General features: G+C 46.2%; 1 protein-coding gene across 2 annotated transcripts in view; it reads left to right on the forward strand.

Annotated features, from left to right (window-relative positions):
- SPRED2 (sprouty related EVH1 domain containing 2) overlaps window positions 1-21,426 on the forward strand; it is a 392,302-nt gene that overhangs the window by 309,718 nt on the left and 61,158 nt on the right. The gene's annotated exons all lie outside the window — the stretch shown is intronic.

Below are 21,426 nucleotides of genomic sequence, written 5' to 3' on the forward strand. Positions count from 1 at the left end.
TAGCTTAAAACAAAAGAAGTGTCCAGGAGCTACTTTAGGCCCCCCAGGCCAACTGGTGCCTTACAAACATTCATATCGGACATTCACTTTGGGTGTTCTAGAATAAAGAAGAATCCGAACATATCAAGGGCGCATACAAATATAATGGATCATGGCCAAAAAGTAAGTGTGCATCTTATGTGTAAGTTAATTAGCAGTGCACTGTGTACTCGCTCCTGCTTCCCGAGTGGTAGCTCTTGCCTCTTGTGGATGATGTCCGACACCCAGGACCTGGTTTACTCCTGCTCATAGAGGGCTGAACAAGCCTTTATTTGTCCCATCTGCCATTTTGGATATCACTGCCCTAATCATTGGTGAAATTGAAACTTTTTAATAATTTCAGAGTGGAAACTGCCAGAAGCCAATGGATGGGAAAAGTGTTTCGCTCACGAGTGGAAATTCGGCTGGTAAAAAATGAATTGGCAGCATTGAATCACGCACAGGACATTGCTTCTCAGCGAAAACTTACCTTGGCCTTTGAAGAAGGGTTTTCTCTACTGCAGGGCTGGTGGTAATAGTAATGGTGACTAATGAGTGGCTTTATTGCAAAGCTCAGTACCATACGAGTGTATTTTCTCTTTGGAACTTTAAGTCTAGCTAGTAGGAGCTTTTGGCTCTATAATGGGAACTGCAGATCTTATTTTCTTGGTCTTGCTTGTCCCCAAGGGGACAGGACGGGTGAGGCTGAAGATGCTTTTGGTGCCCCGCTGAGACACTAGTGACTTTCCATAATAGGCTGGCATCCTGAGTAGCACTGCCCTTGGGACACACCATCAGTGCCCCTGCCATGTGACGAGCTAAGTGATGGTGACCCGGGGATACCCCATGTACCTCTTCTGGGTTCATCATTCTCTAGCTGTGGAGAGTAAGCAGTCACTTTGGTGACCCCACTAGAACCCCCTCCACCCATAAGGAGATAGGAGACTTTGTCACAAGTAATAACAATGCACTAGTGGAAGAAACTACTTGACCCATTACTGCCACTCGCACTCCAGTAGATCAGCTCCAGAGTACCAGGATACTTAAGATGAAATTGGTTGCAAATTACGTCAAACATTCAGGAAATAAACTAACTCCAAAGATGTATTCTGTAGCAAGAGGCCTCTGGCTGCCCAACTGGTTTTCATTTCTGTCCAGGCCAGCTACCCTCTGCAGCACCGTAGGCAGCAAGACTGCAGGTCTCTGACTCTGGGGTCTTAATGCATAAAATGGCATTAGGCATTACAGAGGTGATCTGCTACTATGTTATGTTATGTGTGCTTATATCGTGCCGCAGCCCGCAGGCATCAGGGCGCTGTTAACATACAACAATACTGGACATACATACTATCCGAAGGGAATGGCACCCTCATTGATCCGTCTCCCACTCAGGATTTCAAGACTCCCTTTACACAAAGCCCATCATGAAAATAGCCTATTTGTGAAACTCCCTAACATTATCTGGGTAGAGGTGAGTTCTGGCAGATCACCCAGCTAAATGTTAAAAGAACTAGCAGACGTTGTCAGTATACATATCAGCTAGGCAGTGTACATATTACAAGTGAGGGCCAATCGGAGCTGACGCCCACAATTTCTACATTTTCCAGAATTCGCCCTATTTTGTGAGATGGAGCCAGAGTAGGGCTGAAAAATCAGGCACATAAACCGGTAAAAACAAAGCATTGAAATAAATGGGGAGGGGGATTGAGAGACGGGGGGGTTCGAATGCTCAGTACAAATGAGGGGTAGGTTCGCAGAAAAATGACAGGTTAGGGGACAGACACTGGGTGATTAGGAAAGTTCGGCTGTGCACCCTCTGAATTCACTGTTTTTAAGTGCTGTGGTGCAGATGCAGTATCATTAATTTACCTCACAATGCCGCGTCCACTTAGGTACTGTTAGACATTTTCAAATATAAGAAGATCTAAATAGTACTAGTTACCCAATGAAGGCTTTTTTCCTCGAGTACAGCTCTACATGTTCGCAACTACCAAATTCGCCGCATTTAAGGGCTGGCCCAATGACGAGTTTGGTGGAAAGTGGAGTTTCACCACCAGCTTTCTGCTGGAGATAAAAAATCGCCACTTTCTGCCTGTTTTGAGCGCTATTGGCGCAGCGCAAATTGCCCCAGTGCTAATAGTGCTGAAAATCCCCATCCATTGGAGCTTCACCGCCTTACCACTACTCTGGATCCAGTGCAAATTGCGCCGGAGCGATTAGCAATAATGCTATTTGCATTGGCGATATCTCAACGCTATTACCACCGGGCTACCACCAACCTCCTGATTAGGCCCATAGCCTTTTCGCCATACTGCATGCCCGCGTGCGTAAAGTGCATTGAAGAATGCAAGGCAATGCCTTGTTTTATAAAAGCGATCCAGTAGCCGCCACAGGACAGGGGAACGTTTGAGTGTGGGGTACATGCAGCACATTACTCATTTGGAAAACTTTTTTAAAATTAGGTTAATAGTTTGTTGCTGCCTATGTTGTACGATTTTATTTAAACACTAGCTATTGGTGTTCATGGAGATGCCTTCTTCTGAAGAATCCATTTAGCCAATGTATTTACAAAATAAAGAAAATCTTTTTTTTTCATTCTAAAATAGCATTTTTAGAATGTTCTTTGCCCTTCAGACCTCTATGTTCCAGTGTTCATGCTGTAAACATATTTTCCAAATGTCTAGCAGCTGCAAACATCCATTTCTTGTTATAACAAACAAAGAAGGCATTCAGCCAATAGGATCTTATGATTGGGTCCATAACCCATGGATGTTTACAGTTCCTCAACCCGCCGGAAACGACAAGGGAACTTTCTGCAGTCCTATCCGTGGTGGGAGGAATTTGATCCATGTGTTTTTAAGAAGAAAATAAAAAATGAGACTTGATGCAACAAGATGAGCGATGGAGAAAAGAAGATATTCAAATAAAAGAAGTGGCCCAGCAGCAACATGTTCAGGTCAAGCTTATTTTTTAGCTATTGTTCAAAAGTTATTCACTGACTCGTTTTTCAAATAGATTGAGTTTGCACTTGTCTGAACACGAGAACACGATTTGTAAATTCAAAAGACGCCCCGGTTCTTTATGTGCCCCAGAAGTATCATGCAGGGTTTGGGATGTCTGAACCTGCGGTGCACAGCAGAATAGGCATCATTACGATTAAAGCAGCGGAAATGCACTCACTGGTGCCGTCTACAAAAATAAAGCATTAACACAATCCAAATTGCAGGTTACCGTTACAAGGCAATCCCCAGCAACAACAGTGCAATGTGCTTTATGCTGCTTTCAACGTATTTGCCTAAATGGGGCAGGCATACAAAAGTTTGAATACCTGTGTTGTAACAGGACATTTCAGAGTGGCAGACTCCGAAGAAGCAGACACCAGCACATCTTCGAAACTCAAAGACGTCTACATTCATTGCTAAAATGGCTCTGTGTCACCAAGTCCTGGATTCAGGTGGTTTAATCATCCACACCCACGCAGTGTGGGTAAGCAGCTATCCATTCGCAATGACTTCACTTTAGAAGGGAGAGGTGCAGCAGAAAGTGTCAGAAGTAACTTTGTTTCGCTAATAATTAATGATTTGTTTGCTTTGACTGTTGAGGTAGCCATTGTCTTGTTGGGCAGGGAGTGAATGCATGTGGCGAGAGGGCCCTAAATCAGCACGGGAACTAGCGACGAAGGCTTTGATGCTGCACCAAGGTGGAGTTTGCTCAGTTTAACGCCCAATATGTTCCATATGGTGTGCTCCAAGTGTCTGGTCATAACTTATTTGTGGTTGAGCAAGGCGTTTACTTCCACATGAGATGCACACTTTAACTGTTTGCCCATTATGCATGACCCATTATATTTAAATGTATCCTTGATACGTCCTAATTCTTAAGTACATTCTAAAACACTCAAAGTGAATGTCACATATGCATGTTTGTAAGGCACCATTTGGCCTGGGAACCTAAAGTAGCTCCTGGTAACTGTTGGTTTTAAGCTAACCAAGCTCTCCTAGGGCAGAATCAGAAGTGCCCAGCAATTACAAACCCTGCCATGTTTATTTAACTGGTATTAGAACATGGAAATCGTTATTTACCTCCTCTCAGCCAATCAAAATCTCTACAGTGCAGTCAATAACGACTGGTCTTACTGCACTTTGAACATCCGATCTTCAGAAGCAGACAGGGAAACGATGCAATTTCCAGGCAAGGATGTGTTTTAACAAGACATTTCCTCTCTGGGAGGTCCTCTTGGGCTGGAACATATTTACACACACACTTACTTCCAACCTAGCCTCACTGAAAAGCAAGTGCAGAGTTGCAGAACAGAGGTGGCTGACTTTGTGCACGTCCTCTGACAAACTGGCCTGCCGCATGCTTCAAAGGCATTACAGAATTTCCAACCGGTTGAAGATGCAGGCCCGTATCCAGACCCATATCTCTTAGGCCACTATAACACGGCTGAACGTTTCACAATCTGTAAGGAACTTGCCAATCATACAAGAATCAAATTCAAGACCCTCTGCATCATCCACAAGGTTTTCTGAGGCCTGGGACCACCCTACGTTCAGCTTTCACTCACTAAATACCGCACGGCTAGAGTCCTTCGGCCCTCCAGCTCTAACTCTCTGCATGTCAGACGTTTGTCCAAGCAGAGAGTGGGTGTTGGATGTTTCTTCAGCCTGAGCCTCCCTCTGGAATGGCCTCCCTGCCCCTCTCAGGCATGAGCCGGTTTGCCTTAAGTTCTGGAAGCTTCCAAGACCTTCCTCTCCCCCTCCGTCCCTCTCCACCTTCCTTGCTAATGCCCCCCCATCCCTGCTGATGCGATGGGCTGCATGGTCCCTTCAGAATCCTACACTGGCTAGGCCCCCATTCGACCAGTCTGCCTCAGCACCAAGTACTTGCGTTCAGGCACCCCTCCCTGAACAGACTACTGAGCCTGTTCCACCCTACCCTTCCTCGCACTACTTGACCCTCACCCCATACCCCTTAGCACTTGCCCTCCAGGCCTCACCGAGCACTTGACCCCTAGGCCCCCCAAATGGGGGCGGGGGGCTAGGGTGCAAGTGCCAGCCTCTGCCCCCTTCCCTCCTCATCCCTCTTCCCCTCCCACCACTCCCCTGCACTTCCTTTGCTGCACTTGCATAATCCAAATGTCACAGGGCCTAGTAGGAGCGCTTATTGTTTTTATCCTCATCTTTCTCCTCCCCCTTTATTCTTGTGGTGCCTGGAAACACTTTCTGCTGTATGGGCGCCATACAAATGCTCAATAAAAAAATAATCATAATAATAAAACACTTTGTTGAACCAAGTTGCAATTAAAATGCTTAATTTGCGAAGACAACCATGTTAAGTACTACAAAATAAAACCACATTTAATTTACCAACTCAATTTGTCTATTTTTAAAAAAAAAAAAAAATATTTGTGTGTAATCCTAAAGATTTTTTTTACAAAAGAAGAGACACTGAAAAAGTTAAGTAAAAAAGTTGAGTGAAAAGTTCCACATTTCTCGCTGAGTAGTATGTTTCGTCTTCAAATCTGAAGGGTAAGCGTGTGTTTATCAACCAGCAGTTTGCCTGGTAAGTTGATGTGGTGCAGTATTTTATAAGTAGCTAACAGCCACTTCGTATTGTCACCGCCAATCAGTTTGGCCCAGCATGTTGGTTCGTCCATTTGAGCGAAGGTCGACAAAATCGGCTCCAATTTGTCAATCAATTTGTCTATTTACTTTAACCACTCTTAAAGCACAATTTTTAACTAAACCATGAAAACTCAAAAACATGTCTCGCTACTACCACCACGTGCTAATAGCCCTGGGGGGGTCATTATTGCTCGGAATGATGACCCATTCCCAACTTATGTCCCTGGGCGACTATCACGCGATAACGACCACTGCGTCAGTCTTTAAGGCTTTAGAGTTTCCCAACAGGTGTATCCAGGAAAACCTCTTGCAACTGTAATGTCCACAAGCAGGCAGTGTGCCAAGACATGCGTGCGTACTACACTTTGGCCCTGGCGTGAACATTCCATGTCCTCTGCTTTCCACGAATGGTCATGTAAGTAAATGCAAATGAAACAAACCGCAATTCTGTTGTTGCAGAGTCACTAGTTTAACGTTGGTTAAGAGGGCACAATAATCGCAAAGTAGGTGACACTGATTGTGAAACATGGTGTGCCAGAGTCCTGGGAATGGCGCGTGGGTGGGTTGAAGCAGATGTTTAGATATTTGCGTTGCCGCCTTTTTCCAATCTCCTATTTTTGGCTGTACTCTTTCGCTAACGAGACTGCAAATATTTCCAGTATGTCTGAAATAATGACCATAACCTGAATGGGCCTGATTACGCTGTATTTGTTTAACTTCTTGTCTACCTTGTGAACTGCTCGCGTATGTTGTGATTGGGGAATGCCACCTGGGTTACATAGAACCATATCACAGCAGTTAACACAACGTACATTGTTGAAGAAGATGTTGACTGTTGCATGTTAGCTTTGCGAGAATCTAAGGCACGTTAATAAATACTGTACGATCTTAGACACCAAGAATCATTTTGTGTGATGTTAATGCTTACTGTTTTGGTGGGCTAGTGGGCTACCAGCAAAGATTACGTTTGATAGCTTATGATCAGTTATTTGTCCTTCCCTCCTGAGTGCGGCACCCTGTATGACAAGCGCATAGCTGCCAAGCGACCCATCAGGTCAGGTGTAACAGCTTTAGACTGTCCTATCTTTTCATCTAATAGCTTTTTGTCTTCTGGGGACCATCATGCAAAGGGCTCTTTGCCACAAAGCCTAGACTCTAGACATTAGGCGCTTGCTAGCTTTGCAAAAACACCATTGTGTGTATAGTCCCAGTCTTTCCTGTAAAGAATTCCTTTGGTTTGGCTGAAACGCGATGGCTCCGTTAGGGGAATGGTCTCTTTACATAGTGTTGACTTTTTCTAAGTAATATCTTGCCTGAGCACTTGAGTTTTAAGTAGCTCGCAGCAGTAGCAATGTGTATGTCTGGTTTCTCAATTGTCAGTATTTATTTTCTTGCCCTTATGGTATTGTTTGAGGGCTGAGACCCCCTTGCAGCTATAAAAGCAATTGGACAACCTACCTGACCCGGCACAGTCTTTGCAAGACAGGGTCTATGTGCTACATGAGTTGGGAGAAGAACCCAGCTACGCACAGTAGCTCTGCTCTCCTTCACAAGGGGCACTCAATGACTTGCTTTGGCAGTGAGCTGGAACTGTTGGCAGGAATTCCTTGATTCCACACTATACCTTTTGCTTGCTAAGATGCTAAACGGTCAGACAGAAGCACAACCAATCCAGCTTTAACAATGGAAGTGACTTTATTATTTGTCTCTATTTTTTAATTTATTACAATATTTCTGCACCCTCATGCACAATCAAATTGTAACCCCTGCAGTTCTCCTTGCTCTTTTCTTCCCCTTGGCACCAAAAGCAGCATTACTCCCACAACCCTTTCTTTATCCTGCCCCTTTAGTCTATAACACGGCGGTGAAGCCCATTCCAGGTTACGGTCAGCATAACACTACACAAGCCCCCTGGGGCGGATGACCTAGAATCACACGTGCCAGACACTGTTAATTTCTGACAAAATAGTATTGTTGGAAAAACAGTTGATTGTAACGTGAATTGGATGGCTCTTATTGTTGCCTCAGTTTACATTATCACATTAGGAAACATTTTAATCCATTTATTTATGTATTTGTATAGTGTTGCAGCCCGCAGGCATCAGAGAGCATTACATGAAGACAAAGGACTGAGTAACGGGACAACATAGATAGGTGGGCTTTAGTGTCAGTTATTTAAAGAGGAAGGTTTTAAGTTTCTTCCTGAAGCTTAAATAGTTTGGTTCTGCTCTCAGGTTTGCGGGCAGCTCATTCCACTCAGTAATAGCTTTGGGGGAGAAGGCCCTGCCTATCTATGCACCACACATCTGCCACCGACTAAGTTTCCTAACTCTAGGCAACGAAGCCGATGACAAAATGTCTAATGCTCTGCAGGAGTACAGTGATGAGTAGTGTCAAAGTCCTACTCACTACTAAACCAACAGTGGTCCCAAAGATAAAGGTGAAACTGGCACAGCCCGACAGCGACCCATCACCTTCACTTCTTATGGTTGCACCGGCCGAGGGCAGGCTAGATCTTCAGGTGAGGTGTGAGTTGATAGTTGCAGTACAGACAACAATACTAATGTGGTAAATAAAAGAATGACCAACCAAGGTTCTATAACAATAGGGACTTAAATATGCAATTAACTAATTAAGAACACTAAAGACACGACCCTGTAAGAGCAGCACAGAGAATGCAGACTTGATAAGAAAGGGCCCCTGGGTTGATAAGCAGCTGTGTTCAGGTAAAGGATTTCAACAACAATGCCAGTTTTATGTCTTTTAAAAGGCAAAGAAGGGGTACAAAGATCACTGTGGTCCTTTAAAGTGGACCAGAGTGATGGGACCTCTTCAAATACCTTTGTCTTTGTCATGGGTGCTCTACAGCATCGAGCCGAGCTTCTGGGCACTTTACTGCTGTCGAGCCAGTGTCAAAACAGTCCAGTTGAGTTGATCCAGTGGAGAGTCTGCCAAGTCGGCTTTGAGATGGCGCTCTGTCGGTAAATTGGCACCTACAACGGTTCTATTCAATGGATCCAAAGTTAACGGTCGAGTTGAGTTGAAACGATGCGTTAGCTGGATCCAGTCACCATTGGAGATGGGCAAGTCAATGGCTTTCAGTGGTTGGAGTCGGCTTTTTAGTCTGGTCGAGTCAATGCATCTTTTGGGTCGAGTCGGCGCTTGGTAGACCGGCGAGTCAATTGTTTTCATAGAGGCGAACCAGTAGAAGAGTTCTGGCAGCAATGCTTTTCGCTGGTTGTCGTCATCTATACATCTCGAAGAAGTAGATAAGTGGTTTGAAATCCTTTGAATGCCAAAGGCAGCATCCACTGCGTTTGCAACTCCAGCTGCCTTGGTCGCTTCTAAGTGACCTCTCAAAAGAATGCCATTAGTAGGAACTTTCTTTGGTGTTGGGGCTCACAACCAATCTCTTGTCTCCCTCTCCCTCAGAAATCTTGGTCTCACTGTACGGGAGATGATTCTCCCAGTACACCGAGTTGAGCAGTCCCTCTGCGCCTTGCAAAAGTCAGCCTGACTTAGACCTCCAGCTGTGGAAAGCTCACTCTGTTATGGAAGGACTTTTAGGACTGAAGAGACTGTGTCCTCCATATCAGGATCCGGTTGTACACCAGTAGGCAACCCTGAGATCACTGAACCCTGTGCCACCGTAGTAGGCACATCGGTGGCCGCTGGGCCCTGCCCAGCAGGAGCAGATGCTTTAGTGGACTTGAGATCTGGACTTGGGACTACTGAGATCTCAAGACTTTTGTGTTCCCCTACAGGAAGAACCTGCAAGCTCATGGCTTCAAGTGTTGCTGCTTCCCTGGCTGTTTCTTTGGCCCTAGATCTACTGACTACAGTGATGTATCTCTAGCTCATGAAGGTCATTTCCAAACAGTGAATGGCAATTGTGCATTTTACAGCAACAAAGCACTCTGAGCTTTCCCCAATCCACTTAAACTCCACCATTGCCAGTGGGCATTGACTGAAACCATTAAATCCCCTGACTAACCTGTCTGGACCTGAAATGATCTATCCGCCTTACACCCACTGTCTGCTCACATGGTGATTTTACTGACTATATGATGTAGTGCAGGAGCTCCAGTCTCATTAATGAATATTTTCTCCAAAATGTTGACTATTTACATGAACAGGGGCTTCCTCAGGGAACCCGGTACCTTTCCCACTTAGTAAATTTGAAAAATGTGACCACTCCCTAACCTACTGGGGAATTCATCTTCTAAGATGCCCACACTACTACTCACTAGGGCCAGTTTAGGTGTACCCTTACAGGCTGGGGCCTCTTCCTACATGCCATTTCCCCACACAGCAAAAATCTGTTGGGCTTTGAGGCTGCTGGTCTTCCAATGTTAAGGGGGTACACTCGCTGTTCTTTTCTGTGGGTGCTGACAAGCCATGGTGGTGGGATTTCCCATTGATTTTGAAGGCCTTTCTTGATAGACTGGTGAGAACCAATGTCCTTACCCTCTTTGTGTATACTTTTATCAGAAGCTTTTTTTTCTGGTTTGAATGTGTTTGAGTGTTTTTCTGGAATGGAGAATTCACACAACTGTCAGAATCCTTTGCAAACTCCTTGGGGTCTTTCGATGCTGGTGTATTGCTGCCTCACAGGTTTAAAGGACATGCTCACAGGCAATCAAATTAAACATTCCTTCAAATATGTAAGCTTTGTTACAAGTGAACCACCCACTCAGGTACTTCAAGGACTGTTTTGTAAATGTCTCAAAGATGTGATTGCCCATTTTTATGAGCTCTCTAAAGCCCATGGGGGTTTGCTCTGGAATGTTGCAGAACCTCCTGAGGATAGCACCCTTCATTTTGGCATAAATGGGCCTGGCCTTAGGAGCCAACTGAAGAATATCTGTTCCAGCTGTCAGGCTGCTCATGAGGGCTGAACCCCACACTTTATCTTCCACCACCTAGGGCTAAAAGACTTGTTCAAGCGTGTTTGAACCAGTCAAAGATGCCATTCCCTACCTCATATGCCTGGTGTCGTAAGTCAGAAGGAGGAGACAATTATCTGCCAGGTTCATAAGGATTCTATTTAAATAATAAAGCAAATGCCTAACTTTCCTTATTCTAAAAGTTTCCCTACCTAATGTAAGTAAACTAGGGTGCTAGTCATCAGTCGTACAGTGAATAGTCTATCCTCCATCCAAAAAGCTAGCCCTACCACTAAGACAAAAACAACAAATGAACAGGAGAATGGCTCCCTTCTCCTAGGATGCTTTTCAGCACAGTTCCTTTTAATGAGGTGTCTTCAAATAATCTCTGGATATTCCTCGTAATAGCCCTTTTAGTTCTTTCAAGGGATCTTCCCAGGCCCTTGTAGACGTATTCTTGGCACTCTTCAGACTCTTTATCTACTCACTGAAAAATGTAGATAAAATTCAGTTTCACTCTTGCTTATTCTGTCCTCTTGGCCTTCACTAGGGCAACTATGATGAGCTTCTTTATGACTCCCACACTTTTGGTACTCTTGCAAACTATGGGGACGAGTATGCAGGGGCCGTGAGTGACCTTCACTCTTTTTATGTCTTAGCAATTCACTGGGACGCGTGTGTAGGGTTTTGGAGTGATTCCCTGAGTGGTCTTCACTCTTCCTATGTCTTTGCCCCTCACTGGGATCAGTATGCAGGATTGTGGAGTGATATTTAATCTTCAGATATCTTTGCCACGCACTGGGACGAGTAGGCAGGATTGCTGAGTGATTCTCTACACCTTGCTCCCCGAGTTTCCCGCTCTCCCATTTACCTGTAGGGTCAGGGGTCTGTGTCATTGGATCAGCGTCATTTTCTTCTTTTCTATTCTCGGTCATGATGGTTCTATGGTTTCTCTTTATCGCTGCTTCCGACACTCTTTGCTGTGTCTATGGTATTGGTGAAAAGCCTGGATTCACCTGGTTTCCCTTATTTGCTACCACCTCCTTCCTTTGGTTGTCAGATGCGGTCATCTTCCATGTACAGACCACCTCGGGTCTGTTCCTGGCATGCAGCTTCTCTAGCACACCAACTGAACGGTTCTCCTTCGGCCATGCTTGGAAATCCTTCTAGCAACTTTTTCTAACTCTGTCCTCTTGGTTGGTTGGGCAAAGTAACGCCCTCACTTCTTCTCCGTCGCTGCTTTCAATCTCATGAAGCAGCGTCTCCCTTGTTTTCCGAGCCGTCTCCATCTGGCCAGTTCAAAACTCCCAGGCTTCATGTCTTGCTTCTCTGAGATCACCTCTTTTTATGACTCACTGCTGGAGCTTCCCCATCTTCTCGGGGAAAGCCCTTCCTTGTGAAACATTGATCATACCACTTGTCAGCTTCTTTGTCTTAGTGTTTAATAGACGAGCATTTCTTATTCCTTATATGTTCTTCCTCGTCACAGTACAAGGTTTTTCTTCTGGTATAACATTACAGTAGTAAATGTAAGAGGAGTCTGGATATTTGTTAGTCAGTAGCGTAGGACTGTGGGGGATAATATGAATAGAGATCCTCATGGGAAAGGGGAATCCTTATCCCCAAGAGGGGAGTCTCTCCCTGTGAGGTCTCACTTACTGCCACCAATCGGGGGAATATTTCATAGTGGGCTCACTTCTCGAGCCTCACAGGAAGGCCCCCCCCCTTGGGGAAAGTGACTGAATCCCTTGTTTCGTCACACTGGACTGTCATTGGGTATGTGGTGCATAGGCATTCCTTGGGTGCCACCAGTGGAAATACTTCCCTCCCCACTAAATGTCTGTTTGCAGGACGCCCTCTGTTCCAACCTGTGAAGCATCACAAAACTCTTCCGTTTTTGTTCTGATAGGGCTGCTAAATCCCTCTACTTGCTCTTTGCTAGAGTCAAACTCCTCTTTCTAGAAGGAGTTCCTTGTAGCCATCTCTGCCCTAGAGAGGACTATGCTACGACGTGCCTGAGGGCTGTACCTCATCGAAACTCTGGACCTTTAGTAAACCATACAACCTGCCCTCTGGGTAGAATAGCAGGAACAACTGTCACGATCGGCGCCCCATCCATTACTACACCCCACCCCTCAGTGGAATGGGTACCTCATTTGGGATGCCACATCCCTACTGGCCTCTTGGGTCTCTTCTTCTACCCTAGTCTCTTCAAAAGCTTGGATGCACTTTGGGTTTACTAACCTTACTGCCATTGGGAGTCCCCTTTCTTGACATAACTCGCAAAGAGCACTGGACCTCAGGCCCCTCAATGGGTTAATGTCCTGTTCCATTGTGAAAAAAACTAAAAACACCAGGCAGAGCTTCTAACCTGTGTTGAATGCTCAGTTTTTTTTTTTATTTTGGTTGACTGTATCGAATCCCACCGCTACCCATCAGTGTGACAAAATGATTACTGCTCTGCAGGTGTACAAGGATGAGTAGTGTTGAACACCTACTCTGCCCCAGACTACTACTAAACCAGCATTGATCCCCATCATGGAGGTGAAACGGGTAGAGCCTGACCTACATACCGCCTTCACCACTTTTGGTAGTGCAGGCTATATCTTCAGAAGGGGTGTGAGCTGATACCCCAACAAAAATAGTATGGTGGTACCAAAATAAAAGAATCTAACCATAGTTCCATAACAGTAGGGACTTTAATAAAGCAGTCATTTCAGTCAACTAATTAAAAATGTTAATAACCCATGCCTGTAAGATAACCACAGAAAATGCAGATTTTAAATGAAAAGGTCATTCTGGGTTGATGGGTAGGGGTGTTCCTGCAAAGCATTTCAGCAATTATGTCAGTGTTAAGTAAACATCTTCAAAAGGCAGAGGAGGGGGACTTAAAACTTAGAATATTCCTTCTAAAGTGAACTGTAAGACAGGACCACTTCGGATATTTTTGTCTTGGGTTCTCAACAGCATCGAGCCACGTTTCTCGATGCATTACTGCCGTCAAGTCGGTCAAGTCCCATTGAACCAGTGGCTAGTCGACATTAAGTATTCTTCAGGACTGGGCTCTGTTACTCGAGATGGGTTGAGTTGACGGGTCCCAACAGTCGGGTGAAAAGATGAGTACTTTGGATATAGTCCGCATTAAAGAAGTGTCGCTGGATTCCAGCAGGTCGAGCCACCTTTCAAGTCAGGTCGAGGCAATGCTTCTGTTGGGTTAAGTCATCGCTTGGGATGCAGAAAGTGAGGCGTTTCCATCATGGCGAGCAGGTGGTTGTTGGGGTGGTCGATAATGGTCTCAATGGGAAAGAGGGATTAGCGGTGCACATGCAATATTGGTGACTGGGGTGACCGCGATGGTGAATCAGTTGACTATTATTATTATTATTATTATCCGATGTGCGATTTTAGCATGTATCTAGAATGGAATGAGCGTTACTGTTACTTTGTGTTTAAGTTGATGCATTTTAAATTCACACACGCGTAGCAACATAATGATACAATGTAATTGCATGGCGTGCCACATAGCGCCTAAAGATGGGAAGCAACGAACTTCATATGCACATGCGAGATTTACGGATGGAGAAGCCACTGTGAGAGGACGCGGTAGTCTTGCACAGACATACATACACAAGGTTCTTTAGGGAAATGGCTTTGGGACAGTTGGGTAACAGTGTTACATGGCAAATATATATGCTGCGAGTCCCCTCATAGCTAGGGGTTGGGCAGGCCACAGAAACCCGAGGTGGCTAGATAAACTCACCCAAGAAGTTGGTTGATCAAAATATAAGGTTGGGGTAAAGCAGCTATTCTGCATTTGGGCAGCTATGATGACATCAAATGATCAGCAGCGGCCAGTGAAGCGTTTTACAACCTGGTACTATTATGGAGAGGAGATGAAATATTTTTAAGTGCATGAGAGCCTGTTATTCAGTGTCCAGGGAAGTCTGGCCACCTGGTAAGGTCAGTTTGGGGCCGGGTAAGAAACGTGGTGCAAGGGGTGCTTAAGGGCAGAACTGACAAAATGGCTTAAGCCTTTCGATCAGGTTCTCGTGAATGACCAAGATGTGTACCCGGAGGCTATGCGTGCTGAAATGGTAGTCGTTAGAGATTAGTGTAAAATGAGGACACCAGCAAGTCTGGGTGGATAAGATGCTAATCACCAGTTCAAAGGGAACCTGTTTGTTTCTCTCCCTCATCGTATTATTGAAGTATCCTTGGAAAAGCCATGTGCATCACTGGTTCAAGGTCCCCGACCAGTTGGAACTTGTAGTAAATTAAGACTGTTGTGCGAAGATGTAACTATGCTATGATGTCATGACCTACCACAGAAAAATCCCAACAAGGGGCGGGTTGTAAATATGAGATAATGCAAAGGTATGTTGAAAGGGGATGGTGGTTACATACGTGTATTCAATGAGAGCCTGGGAACTGAAGGGGATTAGATTTCTTGTTGTTATTGTTACTGTTATTGTTACTTTGCATTTATATAGCGCCTTATATACCATTGGTATGGTCTGAAGGCGCTGGTAGGTTGAACGCCCTTGGGAACCGAAGTTCAGATCAGTAGAGAGAGTAGAGAGAGTCAAAGGTGCGTGTGAGCACCGGGTATGTGTGCAGCTGGTGCGGTATTCGTGTAATAGCTGCTTCTTAGCGGTAGGTGTGGTGGTTGAGAGATCAGGAGTATGTGTTCATTCCTGGCAGGATTTATCCAGACCGAGTGTGGCTGCGTTATGCCTGAGGAGAACGCCTGGCTGGGGGGTGTGTAACCAGCAGTGTTTTACTTAGAGTGATGTGGAGTATGCGGCGGATGTTGGTATGAGAACAGTTATACCGAATGGTGTCATAGTATCTCTCTGTTCTAGTTGAGTGGTGGTGTAGAGGGGAGAGTAAGCGTGGTGGTGTGGTATGATGGGTTGTATGCTCTTTCAAAAGGTTCTCTGCATTCTAAACCATACTATATACGTAGCGCAATTCTATGCGCTCCAGTCCGTTCCATGCACTCCTATCCAATCCATGCATCCCAATCTGCTCCACACACTCCGGTTCGCTCGATGCACTCATGCGCTCCAGTCTGTCCCACCCATGCACTATGCATTCATCTGTTTTGCGCACTCGGCTCCTTCTACGCACTCGGCCCCTTCTACGCACCCCTTTTTCACATGCATTCTTTCGCTCATATGCACTCGTATGCTCTATGTACTTGTCGGCCCTACACACTAGTCTGTTCTATGCAGCCCTCCATTCTATACGTTCTTCTGGTCAGCTCATCCATCCCGCTCCGCTCATCCATCACTTCCCCGCACTCCTCCGTTCTACGCACTCATGTGCTCTATATGATTATCCATTCTGCGCACTGATCCGGTCTATGTAACTCCTCCGCTCTAGGCATTTGCCCTCATATGCACCATACCTTCATCTGCTCTACGCATTCATCCACCCTACGCAATCACGTGCTCCCCGAACTCATCCGCTCCCCTGCACTCATCCGCTCCCCTGCACTCATCCGCTCCCCTGCACTCATCCGCTCCCCTGCACTCATCTGCTCCCCGCGCACATCCGGTCCCCACGCATTCAAGAGCAATATGCACCCATCAGCCTTATAAAGTCATTTGCGAATACGCAGTAATCCTGTTCTATCTATTCGTCTGCTCTCAACACTCATCCGCTCTGTACACCCATCCACTCTGTACACCCATCCGCTCTATACACTCAGGCGCTTTATGCACTCAGCCGCTCTATGCACTCAGCCGCTCTATGCATTTATCCGCTCTACACACCCAACTGCTCAGCCTGATCCATTCTATACACTCATCCAATTTAGATATTCATTCGATTTATACACTCATTCAACTTATATAGTCATCTCGTGCATTCTTCCACTCAGTGCATTCATCTGGTCCACACGCTTCATCTATTCTAACTATTTCACCCACGCCATTCATTTCGTTCACTCCTCATGCATTATGTCCATTTCAGGAGTTTAAGTCTTTTTACTGTTTCCGTACGATTTATTGTTATTAACCACTTCATTGTTTTGATCTATTTTATTCGGTTAATTCTGAATGTCCTTTTAGTTTATATTAGGGGTTTACTAGCTGTCAATTTCTCGCATCAGGTAGTTTGTTGGATTGGTGTCATTGAGATGCTGCTAGTCACTTTGGGTTAGTTTGGTATGGGTTGGTTTTAGGGGAAGAGCCAGGTTTTCAGCAGTTTGCGGAAAGACGTTAAATCCTCAGTTAGGCAGATGTGGGGTGGGAGTGAGTTCCATAGCGTGGGGGCCAAGGCCGAGAATGATGATCCACCTAATCTGACTGCGCTTGTCTTAGGTATGACTAGGAGGCCGGCTGAGCTTGATTTTAGGGTGCATGGGGGGTAATGGGGTTTTAGCTTGTCTTGAAGATATTGAGGTCCGGTTTTATGCAGTGCTCAATGGGAGATGCATAAGGTTTTGAAAGTCACCCTTCGCGCTACAGGAAACCAGTGCAGCGTCTTAAGGGCTGGGGAGATGTGGTCTCTTGGGCCGAGTGCAAGTAGCATTTTGGCTGCCGCATTTTGTACCCTTTGGAGTTTATTCAGTTGGTAGGCGTGGATTCCAAGGTATAGGGGGTTTGCGTAGTCCAGTCTTGATATAACGATTGATTGGACCGCAGAGAGTCTGTTGGGAAGGGAAAGATATGGAAAGATGCGCCTAAGGGTTTTAAGGTGGTAGTGGCAGGACTTTGAGACGTTGTTGACTTGGCGCGCGAGAGAGTTAGGTCAGAGTCGAGGGTTTATCCAAGATTTTTCACTGAGTTGGAGGGGGTCAGTGAGTTGCCCATGGCGGGGGGCCAGGGTAGTGGGTGCGGAAGATCATCGGAGTTGCCACAAACCATGATTTCCATTTTGGAGGGGTTTAACAAGAGGTGGCTTTGGGTCATCCAGAGTTCTATGTCAAGGAGGCAGGAGGCCAGGTCAGGTCGGGAGTTGGGTTTTGGGTTCAGGAGTTTTAGAATTAGTTGAGTGTCGTCGGCGTAGTTGTAACACAGGATGTTGTGTGAACGGATTATTGGTGGGAGGGTGATCAAGTAGAGATTGAACAGGAGGGCGGATAGGCATGCTCCTTGTGGGACTCCTGTGTCGACCGGTCGGGCTTGGGAGGTATAGGTGGAGAGTATCGTTATTTGGTACCTGTCTTTGAGGAATGAAGCTATCCATTTAAGAGCGGTTCCACAAATTCCTAGGGAGTGGAGGCGGTCTAGGAGGATTGAGTGATTGATTGTGTCAAAGGCGGCGGATAGGTCAAGAAGGATTAGTGCGGTGCATCCCGCGGAGTCTGCTGTCATTTTAAGGTCATCCCAGATTGAGGTTATGGTTGTTTCAGTTCCGTGACGGGCTCTAAAACCTGATTGTGCAGGGTCTAGGAGATTGTTGGCTTCGACAAAGGCATTTAGTTGGGAGTAGGCGGTTCGGTCAATGAGTTTGGCAAGGAACCTGGTGTTTGAGATGGGGCGGTAGTTTTTGGGCTCGATAGGGTCGAGGGAAGGTTTTTTAATCAGATGTTTAACAATGTTTTGAATGCGTCGGGAAAGATACCAGAGGAAAGGGAGGCATTTATGATGGAGCTTGCGTGTTCTCCTGCGCAGGTGGAAGCGAAAATTTCTTTGAGGGTTGTTGCTGGGCAAGGGTCTAGCAGAGAGCCAGAAGTTTTGCGGGCAGATAGAAGTTTGAGAAATTGCTCTGGTGATATTGGACTAAAGGATTCGAACGTTGGTTGCGCAATGGCTGCAGCTGGTGGGCAGGTCGGTTTGGGGGGAGTATTGCCTTGTGGATGTAAGAGCGCCAGTTTGGTGGCTAGAGTATTTGTTCTTTCGAGAGCTGTGGTGTAAAAGTGGAGGGAGAGTGAGTCGCACAGTGATTGTGAGGGGGTTGGGGTGGTCGTGGTGCAAGACAGTTTGGTGAATTCGGAGATGATTTTGTGGAGTTCTTTGCTCAGGTTTTTGCAGTTTAGGATTCGGGAGTTGTAGTCAGCTTTTTCTGCTTTCTGGATTTCGGCCTTGTACTGATAGAGGTGTCGGGCCAAGGTGGCCCTGCTCTCCTGGGTTTTGTCTTTCTGCCATTTGCGTTCTAGGTATTTATACAGTTGTTTAGTGATCTTCAACTCAGGAGTGAACCATTTGGGGAAGAGGCCACGGCGGGTTGATGGTTTGCAAGGTGGTGTGAGCCGCATCAGAGATGTGTTGAGCCATGAGTCAAAGGCATGAGGGGTTAGTTGTTTACTGAGTTCGCAAGTAGGTGGTGGAGACTGGAGTAGCGCGTCGGCTAGGTCCGGGACGATAATTAGTTTTTTCCAGCATTTGCGTAGATTCGGAGGTTCAGATTCGAGTACCGGGAGGGGGTCGGGTGAGCGAATGGCGAACGAGAGAATGAAGTGATCGGACCAGATGATAGGGGTGGGTGGGTTTAGATGAATCCGGGTGTTGGAGCTAAAGATGGCATCAAGAGTGTGTCCTTTATAGTGAGTCGGGCCATTTATGTGGGGTTGGAGGTTAATTGTGTCTAAACCGTCAACCAGAGAGTGTGACAGGGTTGGTGAGGATGTCGAGCCAAGTCTCCAAGAAGGGTGAGGTTGGGATGGTTCAGCTGAAGGGTGGCAATGGAGTCGCATGGTTTAGCTGAAGGGTGGCAATGGAGTTGCAGAGGTTGTTTGCAAATTGACTATCGTAACCAGGGGGCCTGTAGATTATTAGGAAGCTGTGTGAGAGCGAGGCGGAGAGGGATAGTTTAACCAGGAGAGTTTCGCAGGAAGGAATGGAAAGTTGGTTGTCGATGATTGAGGCGTGGAAGAGAGACTTGAAGACGAATGCTACTCCCCCCCCTCCTCTGGAGGGATGGTTCAGTGGGATGAGGGAGTAGTCAGGGGGGAAGTCTTCATTAGCGATTGGGGCGAAGTCATCAGAGAACCAAGTTTCAGTGATGAAGACCAGGTCTGGTTTGCCAGAGGTGAGGAGGTCAAAGATGCAATGTCTGTTTTTTGCTATAGATCGGGCATTAAATAGGATGCAGTTCACATCGGCAGGCGAGGTTGGTCTCTGAGCTGGAGCGGAAGGGGGTGGTGGCGGAGAGAATGGAAGCTGGAGAGGGAGAGGGGGAGGGTCGGTGATGATCGATGGGAATAGTGGGCGAGCAGAAGTATTGGCGTGCTTCGGGCGGGATAGGGTGGCTGCGTGTGTTAGGATGATCCGGTCTGGCTGGGGGGATTTGAAGGCAGGGTGTGGGCAGTTAGGAGTTTCAGTTGCAGTTGATGAGAAATCGAGGGAGATGGGTTTCAGGAAGGGTGAAGCCACGGGGGAAGGAGGCGAGTTTGGGAATGAGGTGGTGGGTCGAGACAGGGGAGGCGAAGAGTGCTGAGAGATTGTGGGGGACCAGGTACGTTTCCTCTTTAGTTTCTTTGTTGCAATTGGAGTGTGAGAGAGGGTAGGGGGGGTTAGAGGGGGAGAGAAATGCAGCTTCAGTTCTTGCTAGGGCTAGGCGTGCAGTTTTTAGGGAGGGGAAAGGGTGCAGTCGGGGGGGGTGGTGGGGGTTTGGCGGCGGGTGGATGCTTGCAGGGCGGGGTGTGCCAGATATGATAGTGAGGGGAGCAGGCATGGTTAACGTTGGCTGGTCGGTGGTGGGGTTCAGGGGAGGAGTGGTTTTAGGGTGGTTGGCTCGCCATCGTGCCCCTTTGGCTTGGTCTTTGGAGAGAGGAATGGCAGGGAGTGCGAAGGAGGGTGGGGCGATTTGGGAAGTGGGGACGGGAGGGGAGGCAGATCGGGGAGTGGGGGCGTTCCACGGCGGTCGTTTCCGACAAACTGTGGGTTTGTGGGTGCACTCATGCTTGGTACGAGCTTTTAGGTGGATTTAGGAGGACTTTCTAATTGTAGTTCTAAGTTCAGGCACACTTCCAAGTTCAAATTGCAGAGAGATGATATTAGGCTATTATGTAGGATCAACTGTACACAGAGATGAATATTAGGTCTATCTCTAGATTCAATTTTGTATAGAGGGGATATTAGATTATTAGGCACAGTTCCAGATTCTACATGACACAGATATACTATTAGGTATACTAATAGGATTAATTAGGATATTTAGGCACACTTCTTAGCCTCAATGGTGTCGTGTATACTTCTAAATTGAACTAAGCGCAGAGAGACTATTCTGGACACTGGTCAGTTCAATTAGGGCACGCTAATAGGCGCATTTCTCTCAATTCAACTTTATACGGGGAGGGTATTGGGCATGAATCTAACTCAACTTTGCACAGAGAGGTTATTAGGGAGATTAGTCGATTCAACCCGGCACGGTATTAGACTATTATGATATTTCACAGAGATGCTATTGGCCACACTTCTAAATTGAGCTTTCACACAGAGGCTACTAGGCACATTTCTAAATACAACTTCTAAATGTACTTCTAAATTCAACTTTTCACAACGTGTCTATTGGTCACACTTCTAAATTCAGCTTTTCTCAGAGAGGCTATTGGGCACACTTCTAAATGCAACTTTCACAGAGAGGCTATTGGGAACACTTCTAAATTCACAGAGAGGCTATTGGGCGCACTTCTAAATTCACAGAGAGGCTACTGGGCACACTTCTAAATGCAACTTTCACAGACAGGCTATTGGGCACATTTCTAAATTCACAGATAGGCTATTGGGCAGACTTCTAAATGCAACTTTCACAGAGAGGCTATTGTGCACACTTCTAAATGCAACTTTCACAGAGAGGTTATTGGGCACACTTCTAAATTCACAGAGCGGCTACTGGGCACACTTCTAAATGCAACTTTCACAGAGAGGCTATTGGGCACACTTCTAAATTCACAGAGCGGCTATTGGGCACACTTCTAAATGCAACTTTCACAAAGAGGCTAT

This window comes from Ambystoma mexicanum, chromosome 4q, assembly GCF_040938575.1.
Source record: "Ambystoma mexicanum isolate Mex_15411 chromosome 4q, UKY_AmexF1_1, whole genome shotgun sequence".
Taxonomy (NCBI): Eukaryota; Metazoa; Chordata; class Amphibia; order Caudata; family Ambystomatidae; genus Ambystoma; species Ambystoma mexicanum.